Here is an 11,142-nt window from a genome sequence, read left to right as displayed (position 1 = left end):
ACGCCGTTAATAGGTAGAAGACATAGTATTCGAAGTACAGAGAAGTATTAGAAGTCTGTATCTGTATCTCTTTTTACTCCTGTTTATTCCTTTTAGCCTTTGTTTTGTCACTACTTATAACTGATTCTAACTCTGTAGAATCTTTACATGAACATATCACAGAATTCTTTCCCAAAATGTATCTCAGCTTGCTGAAAAGCAAAAGTTTCCAGTGTTCTCCCTCCCTCCACAATAAAATGCTTTCATGAACAAGTGATGAAACTAACATACTAAGAATTCAGTTACTATGTCCCATACTCTTCTCCACTCTTCTATCCCCTCTTTTTTCATGTCCACTTCCACTACATCCCTACATTTATTTTAGTACCACCACTAGTGTAACATCTCTGTTGTGCCTAAACAGGCTCTTGTATCCCTTTCTATGTTATTTACCACCATTTAAATATTAGTCTATCTGGTTAGTAGGAAAAAGCTGCCATCGCTGACTACGAGAAAGAAGTGATGAAGAGACTCAGTGATAAGCAGTGCATGGCCATGGACTGACCAACTGGTTGAGTTCTTTCCCTGAGAATGGACATTTACAGAGTCTTTGTCACCTACCTCACCATCAATTTTCACACATTTTAAAGCAATCTGGCTGTTTGTTTGTTTAAAGCAATCTGGCTGACCTCTTATTTTATTACTTCCTTAAAAAAGCCCTAAAAACATTCAAGAGGGGAGAGGAGAGGAGAGGAGAGGAGAGGAGAGGAGAGGAGAGGAGAGGAGAGGAGAGGAGAGGAGAGGAGAGGAGAGGAGAGGAGAGGAGAGGAGAGGAGAGGAGAGGAGAGGAGAGGAGAGGAGAGGAGAGGAGAGGAGAGGAGAGGAGAGGAGAGGAGAGGAGAGGAGAGGAGAGGAGAGGAGAGGAGAGGAGAGGAGAGGAGAGGAGAGGAGAGGAGAGGAGAGGAGAGGAGAGGAGAGGAGAGGAGAGGAGAGGAGAGAGAGGAGAGGAAAAAGAAGAAAAGAAAAGAAAAGAAAAGAAAAGAAAAGAAAAGAAAAGAAAAGAAAAGAAAAGAAAAGAAAAGAAAAGAAAAGAAAAGAAAAGAAAAGAAAAGAAAAGAAAAGAAAAGAAAAGAAAAGAAAAGAAAAGAAAAGAAAAGAAAAGAAAAGAAAAGAAAAGAAGAGAAAAAAGAGAAAAGATAAACTGGTGTGACAGGCAGTCTGCCTGGCAGACATGGCACAAAAAATATTTGTGTTCTACATAAAGCAATCAAAAATGGTTAAATGATGCTGCAAGAAAATTATCTAAGGAATTACACTAGACCAGCTGAGTGAGGAATAACGGGTTATTGCTATGATAAAAGAGCAAGAAAATCAAACAAATTGCATCTAGGGTTGTGTTTACACCAGTGCTACATATTAGAAAAAAATCAGGTTAATTGCATAAGCCTCACTTAGGGACAGAGTCTGAAAATTTAAAAACCAGAAAGGATAAGAAGAATAAGAGGAGAATAAGAGGATGTAATTCACCCAGTGCATCACTTTGTTTTTCTGGTAAAACATTAACAAATGGACGGCATTTGTGAAACCTTCTTTGCATTTAAAAAGATGTCTTTGCAACAAATTTTTATAGCCTATAATTTGGCATATGTTAAGCTAAACAGATGTGCCCCAAATGGAAAGATTTAAATGTAGACTTTAATTAACCTGTGTGTTGAGGGGCCTCTCAACAGAGGTTTGATTCAAGGCTTTACTCTAAGCCTGTTTATTATACTATATTGTGTAATAAAGCACTGAATGGAAGCCCATTTTCTGCACTTCAGAATATGGTTATTTTTGTGTTTTCTAATTCAGTTAAACTTCAAACTAATAGCACCACTTCTAAAAAATACAGACAATTAACTATGCTAAATTCTTAGAATTTCTTAGGAAATAAATTGCAGTTTATATTTGCTGAAGCACATTAGGAGGCTTGGAGCACCTTGATCTGGGATGAAATGGGCTAATTTAGTGAAAGTTTACCAAGTCTATAAATAAAAAAATACGAATCTACACCAAATCTCAGAGTTAAGTATTAAGATAATGAAAATTTTAAAAGTATACATATTGTCCTTTTTTTTTTATTTTGATGTGGAATAATTTATAATCAGATATATTTTCAAAACTTTTTTCACAAATTTAAATTTGAAAAAGAATTAAGCTAATTATATAATTCTGCTTAATTCTAATTTTAAAAGACAGCAAAACACCAATATCATCAGTTATGCCAATGGTAATAAAACCAAAAGAATTAAAATCCCAAACAATTTTCAGAAGAGAATACAAATACTGATTTCCTTTCAAATCAGAACTCATTCCACTGAAGGAAACCCTAGAAATGTGGAGAAAAAGTAAATTCTGGTCTCAAAGGACGTATATGAATTTCAGCACTTTGATGCATCTTAAATGAAATGGAATGCTGAAACTTTTAATTTACATCAATCTGCAGAAATATCTAAGAAATATTAAAAAAATCAATCCAACAACAACATCTTTTGATTCTGACCTTACTTCAGTGTCCTACTTTCACAGCTTTATTTGTTCCTACAGTTAAGTAAGGTGAATATCAAATTTATTTTGACTAAAAATATATTTGTATTAAAGTTCTGAAAAGACAATTAGTAACAAGAATAGGTTCCTATGTCATGCCTTCAATATTCACACTACTCAGCATGGTTTCACAGTCCAAGAAATTTTCTTAGTCATTGATTTTCACCTTTCTTTTTTTTCCCAGTCCACTGTGCCTTTTGCCTGGGGAGTAGAAAGGTGTTTGGTCTGGTGACCCAAGTGATTAACTCTGAAAGCATCAGATGCTCTTCTAACAACCAGGTCCCAGTTTTTCAAAGACTCCATACAGCTTTATGTACTCTTTGTAGCTGCTTCTGTAAATGACAGCTTCCAAGATAATCATGGCATCTCTCTAGTTGGATTCTGAAACATAAATTTTGCACTGGACAGACAATATCTTGATCTCCCAAACTGTCACTGGTGAATGTAGATTTGAACATTTTGAACAGTCTGACAATACACACTTATCAAACCAAATGAAAGTTTAGTTGATATAGGTGAATCAGTTCAAAGTTATCAGCACATTTGTCTTGAAAAAAAAATGGGTGAAAAGTTGCCATTCTGCTCAGCCATTTCCAAGTCATATGGAAAATGCATTTTCAATATATTCTTACTATGTCTCAAGGACTGCTTAATTTTGCCTTAGTCTTTATTCATAATGTTTAAAATCCCTGACTTCATATTAGTGTCTGCAACTTTGTCTGATAGGATCTTCATCATAGCCTGCAATTTTATTAGAAATATTTTTCTATTGATTATGCAAAATGTGCTCTTGTTGAAAGAGGAACCTCCCAAAGCAGAATTATGTTCTTTAAAGAGCTTCCTTTCTTTATTAGTGAGTATCTGACAGAAGAGGGCTTAGGGGTGCATCCTCTTTCCTACAAATTATATTTATAACCTTTTTACATCTGTAATAGACTTTCAAATCATTATTGTGCATTACTTGTGGTACAGCCTGATTGTGTCACTTCCTGCCACTGTAAGTAGATTCATTAACCTCTTCATTTCCTTGAAGGCTCTTCTCCCAAGAAGTTTGCATCTTAAAGTAGTTTTCAAGGATGAGGGTAGAAACAAGACCTCCACTTCAAAAGAATTCTTAAAACAATTCTGGTTGTACCACATTTTCCAAGCCCTTTGGCCTTCGGTCATGTATTATTATGTCAAAAGTAATGTGCATTTTAAATCATTACATAACACTTGAATATACAATCTAGTGTTGCTTCACAAAAAGTATCCATTGAGATCTGATGTTTTATCTCTCTGTGTGGATGTATAAACAGACGAACCACAGAGATTCCTTAAGTACATTGTAGTAGCCAGGAGCAAATGAGGTAATACTATGGTGCCATTGTAATCTTTTTGGTTGCATGTATTACAATATAGCCTTTAGCACTTTTAGCGACAATGTCTGTTAAATAATTTATTTCTGGATAAAATTGGAGACAAATGTCATCATTTCATACTTCTTTAATAGACCATTACAATTGTTTTTTCTATTGTTATCTGAAAAGGCAAAGAACTTGCTTTAAGATGTTAGACAGCAAAATTTCTTGCCAGGTTTAGAGACAGAATATCTTCCTCCATCAATCTTGATCCATAAGGACACTCATAATGAGGATGTAGACTATCAAAATGCCTGCTGGACCATCTGAGAGAGTAGCTTAGTGGGATTTTCCTAGAAGAAAATATTCCTTTCAGATTTTGAGTCTGGTTACAGAAGCTGCAGCAGTGCTTATTTCACCATGCCTGCCAGCATGAAAAATAATAACTTTTTAAATGAGTATCATAATGTGATAGCTGCAAAAGTATAATGTGTCTAAGAATCTACATATCTGTCTCTAACGAAGACCCTCACCTTTGTAGTACCTCTCTGTGTACTTATCTGCTCCTTTTCCATGAGGCATTCCTATTTAATGCCTGCAATGGTACATTAAGACAAGGATTTCTTTTCTGACACATAAAATCATCTTGTGGTATGTGCTGGTGCCTCACCTCTCTCCTCAAGGCTGCATTTGGTCTTTGATCTCCACACCATAACTTCTCTGACCTTCCAGTATCTGTGTCAGTGAGTAGATTGTAGTCCCTAGCTTTTCTTGGCTTGCTGGCAGTAGCAGCTCTATCTGTGCTGTCATCCACAACTTCTCTGGTTTTAGCCATGCAACATTTATTATGGAAGAGAGGTCATAATCTCAGTCAGTGTGCTTGCAAATAAATTCTAGCTCCCACTAGCAAGATTCCCTGCACACTTCTTACTCAAAGATAATTTTTTTTTCTTTTCCCCAGCCAATTTCTCCAATTGTATTGTCTTAATAACACTTCCCATTCCACATCATGTATTCCTGGACCATAATAGCTTTTGTCTATTCTATCATTTTATTCTCCCTCACAGTCCTATCTTCTATGTCTATGTTCACAATAGGCACATTATGTCCTGTTTAGCTGTCATCAAAAGAACCAGTTTATTCTCTCTGTGCCAGCTACAGTTCTAGCTGTGACCATTCCCTTGGGTAGAGCATTCCTTAGTCATGCAAAGGATTTTTTATTTCGCAAATTCCCTATTCTCATCCCTGCTTCCTGCTGAAGCATACTGGGTGAACATTCATCTTTTTCTCTTGCTTATTCAGTAAAGGACCATCTCTCCTTGACAGTATCTTCAAAACTCTTATTCATGCTTATTTAATAAACTAAGATTCAAGTGGTCAGGCAGTAGGAACAGAAAATACCTTGGCTGCAGCATTTTGACCAATCCTTTGGGACCGTCAGGTTTTAATTGTCCTGTTCACCATAGTGACCCACTCTTACTACTGAGAAATACTTATTTCTTTCTTAATCTCCTGGTATAACCTCTTATCCATGCAGCTTAAAGAATACATTTCTTACCTTTTTAATTTCTTGCATCAATATTTAGAGAAGCTATGAGCTTGATAAAATTTCAATTTCAAGGATCACCACATCTGTTGATTTAAAATAGTTTTCTGTTAACTCTATGCATTTTTTAATGTCCACAATCTGAACTAGATTATGGTAAAATACAAATAAAAACTATTTATGCCTTTAAATATACAAAATGTTATGGTCACTTGTAAAGGATGGGTAATAAATGAACACTGATTTATTGAATTATGCTAACATCAGATTTTTCTATTGCTAGCATTGAACTGAAGACTCTCTCATGGGTCTGTATTTTAGAGTATAATTACTTTTTGAAGGCTTCTTCCTGGACAATATTATGTTCTTTCTAAGACGCACTGAACTTTACTTGTTTGTTTTGGTTTTGTTAGTGTAAATCTTCTCCTAGGAACTGTTCAAGCCCGTAATATTTTGGGATTCCCCAAGTCTTTCCTTCCAAAATGATTTTCTTTTCCCAAAGCTTGTTCAACTGTAAGTACAGAGAGATATTTTTGACATTTTTCCTATTAAATTACAGAGGTACTCGGGTATTATTTAGATTCTTTGGAAATTAAAAGCTACCTGTTCTACAATTGCCTCTTTACATATCTTGCATTCTTTTAGTAGTAAAGTAAAGCTCTCTTCCCCATTTGCTTACTAAATGTGCACATTCCAATGTAAAACATCTCCATATAAAAAGCCTTAAATCTGAAACCAACCTGCAATTTGAAAAACATACCTAATTCAGGGTTACAGTTGGAAAAAATGCCTGTCATTCATTACCAACTCTTGACTGAGACCAGACATGATATTAATCAACACTGAAATTATGATGGCTTGGCAAACACTGAACCTGTGCTTTTTGGTGAGAAAACAGAGACATTTTGTTGGAAATATAAGATTTAAAGTCACAACCAAACTATTGCAATTATTGAGGTTAAGTGGTTAGATCAAAATTCCTGATATAAACTTTAAATGTATGGATATAATTATTGAATCATAGAAAATTAATATGAGAACTATATTCTAAACCCTATAATCCTTCCCTCTCTTCTGTGTGATGACATTCCAGATAGGTATCCATCCAGTGCTTTATATTTAGTGAAAACAATATAATGTTCTAGGCATTTGCATTTGGAGTTTAGTTACCTTGTCTAGCCCTTGTTGAAACTTAAATACATTATTACTTATGCTAGTAGCCCTGGACATGGACAATGGAATAGCATTTATTAGTTCTTTCTACATGATCTCTTTGACTGCACTAACTGCTAGTTTTTCTAACCTCTGTCATGTCTTGATTAAGCAAGGTCAGATTTTTTCAATCATTACTGTTCATGCCTCTAAGATTTTTCTTTCCTGATGAATCTGTCCAAGCAGCTTGCTTGATTTTTTTTTCCTTTGGAGTGCATTACAACTAAACTATATGTAATTTCGAGATTCAGCCAGTACTAAGGAAATCAGAGTTATGTTGTTCTTACAGCTGTGGCTGAAGTTTGGCATTATCTTTTTCACAACACGGCAATGAAAAATTGATTCTTGTTCGGCTTGTAATAGCATTCTCTCCTCATGTTTTATCGATATGTTAAGTGGTCCTTGAAAGACTTCTGGTGACTCTGTGAGATACAAAATTTTATTTATTTATACTGACCTTCCCATGCACATTATATTCTCTATTATTTCTATTTATTTTTATACTTTGTTTTCAAGCAAGTCAGACATGTTGGTCCTTAGCTGTGTATGTCCTTAGAAGCAGTTTTTAAATTATTTGCATTTATTTCTGTGAAGTGTCTTTCAAAATTATTATATTTTCTACTACCCTTCAGGAATTTAATTTCTGGCTTTCTGTAGGACTCAAAAGATAATATTGCATGACTTGGCTATTTATTAATGGTAATTTTATCTATTTATTTTAAAACCTCAGTTTGATTCTCAGGTCAAAAAAGTTCTGGGATATTTAAGAAATTCTGTGATATCAAAGAAGTTCTGTGGTATTTAAGATATATTAACAGCTCACATGTTCTTAATGTTCTAAACTGTGTTCTTGGCAATGTGTCCTGAATATGCTTATGGACATATTGCAACCTAACATTTCATTCCTCTTTGTGCTTTGTAAGTTCACAGAATCATAGAATCATAGAATGGTTTGGGATGGAAGTGCCCTTAAGTAAAACTTCATAGCCGTTTTCTCTCAGCTACCTGCAAGAAATGTGTACCAGAGTGGCAATGCTGTCTCTGGAGACAAAGACCAGATGGGATGTGAGCACCCTGTACACCTTCAGCTGTCTTTTTTAAAATCTTCTAATGAGTTAATGGAATCTATCTTCTTTAGAGCACTCACTAGAAATGAGCATGGAAAATGACATTCTGTTTTTCACTCACTGCTTTGTGGAAGTAAATACAATGAAAATTTTCAAGATTCTGAGAAAATATTTTTACAGAATCTAGCTCTGTATTTCATTTCATTGAGTCACCTGGGATCTTAGGAAAAAAAAAGGGCAAAATTTCCCCTGGGCAGAGTATAAAAACAGACCCTCTATTTATAAGAGGCCTTTCTAATATTTTTATAGTCCTGGTGGATGGGGTTGTCATTCAAGCTCTCCTGATCAGAAAGGGGAAAAAGCATCATTTTGGTGATGTGTTGTCTTATTTGTGGCAAGAACTATCAATCACAGTCTTCATTCTGGCTTTGGTTTCTGGAGAAGTTCCAAATAGGAAGTGTGCAAGCAAGAAGTTAGCTTATTTCACAGTGAAAAATAAAAGGAAAATAACATGGGTTTCTTTTGGTTGGTAAATTCTGACACTGTAAAATGTTGAGGTGAAATCCTTGCCCCATGGCCTTTAATGAGTAATTCTTACAAAGAAATTTTATGCTAAGTACTAATGGACTTTAGCAAAACTGAGATTTCAAAAAGAAAACAAAATTTTAGAACTGAACTCTCTGCTAGATTCTATGAATTTGTTTTGTCCATTTCAAAGGCAAAGTAACTTTAATAAAGAATAATCTTGAAAGTAGTTTAATCTAACTCATTCTTGTTTGGTCTGAGAAAGGATTCAAGTGAACACCTCATCTGTTACCATCACTCACTTTTACCTTCTATTACAGACACAATATAAGACACCCATGTGTGCCATAATTACAACATCTAAAAATGTTGTGGATGCAATAGGAAGCAACTGAAACAGTAAGAAAAGATCTGATTTGTTGTTGGTCATGCTAGGACTTAAATTAAACCCCGCACCGGAATGAATCCATTTGAAAATTCTGATCCATATGTCAAAGTTCTTTGAAACACAAAGTAATATCTAATTCTGTTCTTTGAGGTACAGCAGTCTCATAGGAGATTGTATTCTAACTTCCAAAACCACTGACTTCTTTCTGTGAGAGTTTTGGTTTTTTCCAGGACTAGAAATACATTGGTGAAGATTTTGGAATGAAAGGTTTGAATGTTGTCAAGCCTCACAGGTATTAGGCTGAAAGTGGACCCACTAAGCTATCTCATAGCTTTCTTTGAACTATACTAATTAAAATTGTATTCTTTTGTCTTAAAAAATATTATTTAAAACACTCAGCTTGATCTAAAACTTATGCTTAATGCTTATATAGTAACCGAATTTTGTTCTAGATAAGTGATTAAATTTCAGAAGTTGTTTTCAAACTGGGTATTTCTATAAATAACATGTTTCTATTAAATGCAGATGCTAAACTTCCACAACAGAATTTACACAATAATTGGCTAGAACTGTGTTAGCTTTATTTTTCATATTATTATAGTGGGGGACAGTTTAGCAGATGTCTGAATTACAGTTTGTTAATAAAAAAGGCAATGCACGTTTCGAAGGGATGTTTTTAGGATTTATTTTTGGATGAAATCCTATACAAACAGAACGCGGGCCTTAGGCAAATCCAAGAAATAAAATAGGAAATAAATTGGATACAAAGGCCCATATGCTGCGTACAAATCAGGTCTATTATCTTCGCTCACCTTATGGCAGAGATAACATTTATAAACCATCTTTGTAGCAGAGCAGAAATAAAAACTCAGTGTTAGCAGTACATTGTATCCTATCTTTCAAAACGAGGTGAAGAGTCAGCTTTTTCTGTAGGAATAAATAATCACTAAAATCTACAAAACCAGGTGTGTATATTTGTCATGTTTATTTAATTGCAATACAGTGTAAACATAACTAGGAAGAACCATCAGCTTCTTCTTCCCAGAACAACAGAATTTGCTCAGCCTGAGCAATATCAGCTTAGTGCCTTCCATCTCTTTGGACACAACTTATAATTCAACTGTACTGTAAATTTTTAAATCAGAAGGCAAAAAAAGTAAAAAAAAAATATTCCTTGAGTTTCAAAATGTCCAGGCTAAATCAAAGTCTGGTGACTTGAAATATATTTTGATGATTAGTATGAATGTTGGTTGGTAGATTTTTGGTTTTAGGGTTTCTTTTTGTTTGTTTGTTTTTTATTTCCTTTTTTTTATATTTTCTTCTTTTTTTTTTTCCTTTGATTACTTTGATATAATTTTTCTCTGATTGCAAAAGGCTTCCTGTTTTCAGATATGCTGTTGTAATATACATATGAGAAAATCAAATTCACCTAACCTTTTTTGATGATGTTTTAATGTGATACTATTTTCACTGTCATCCTCATTTTTTAAAGTTAATCAAGGTTGGTGACATGGTGATACATTGGGGGATTATATATCTATTTTTTTTCATTAGAAGAAGGAGACATTGTGGTTAAAAAACCATAACACATAATAACAATAATTTTAAAATGCTGGAACATCATCCTTTTCTTCTACATATTTCCTGTGTTGGTTTAGCCAAGTGATTGAAACCATTACTGTAGTATGTAATCTAACTTTAGTGTTCAGAATGTATTGATGTGATAATGTTTAATGATCTTTATTATTGTCTTTGACTCAATTCCTTTTCTGTTAAATAGGGACAAGACGGTGATATGCAGTGCAAAAAGATCTACAAAGATAAATCTATTAACATTTAAATTATAACATAAAAGGATTCAAGCAGTGAATACGTTCATTACATCGTCTGTCTGTGTATAACTTACTATACAAGTACTCCCACCATCTGCAGCTCACAGCATAATGCAATACTAACCCTGTAAAAGAAGATGTTCTCCTTTGGATTAGTGCATCTTTTTCACTGGGAGTTTTGGGAAAATGTCCATCTTAATCTGAGCACACCAGTATACTAGAAAAATAGCAGTAATGTTTGTCATATATACGTAACAGTCAGCAAATCCAGCAGTGATGGAAGGTATCTGGTTTATTTGTTCTTCTTCTACAGTACATTGCTTATATTGTGATCCGTTAGTAAATATGACTGAAAAGCATAGAAGAAGATCACCTATTTGAATTCTCTTTGCAGCAAAATTCTATCTCACTTTTGGAGGCTGGGGGAGAATTTATGCCTTTTCATGAGCTGGAATGTCTACAGAAGTGAGGGATGCCACAGAGAACGTGAACAGGTCAGCAGCGATGGAATAAAAAGGGTGATCTGGGGACATCCAGAAGGAACAGAGAAGAGGGGGCTCCTGAGAGCACGAGGGAGCAAATATGTAGCCAAGTCAAACAAAGCACAGAGGGAGAACTCTGTGTAATGTGCTACAGCTCAGGGGCCCTGGAAATTTCTGAGGCAAGA

Source organism: Passer domesticus, chromosome 6 (assembly GCF_036417665.1).
Source record: "Passer domesticus isolate bPasDom1 chromosome 6, bPasDom1.hap1, whole genome shotgun sequence".
Classification (NCBI taxonomy): Eukaryota; Metazoa; Chordata; class Aves; order Passeriformes; family Passeridae; genus Passer; species Passer domesticus.
This window is presented reverse-complemented; position numbering follows the sequence as displayed.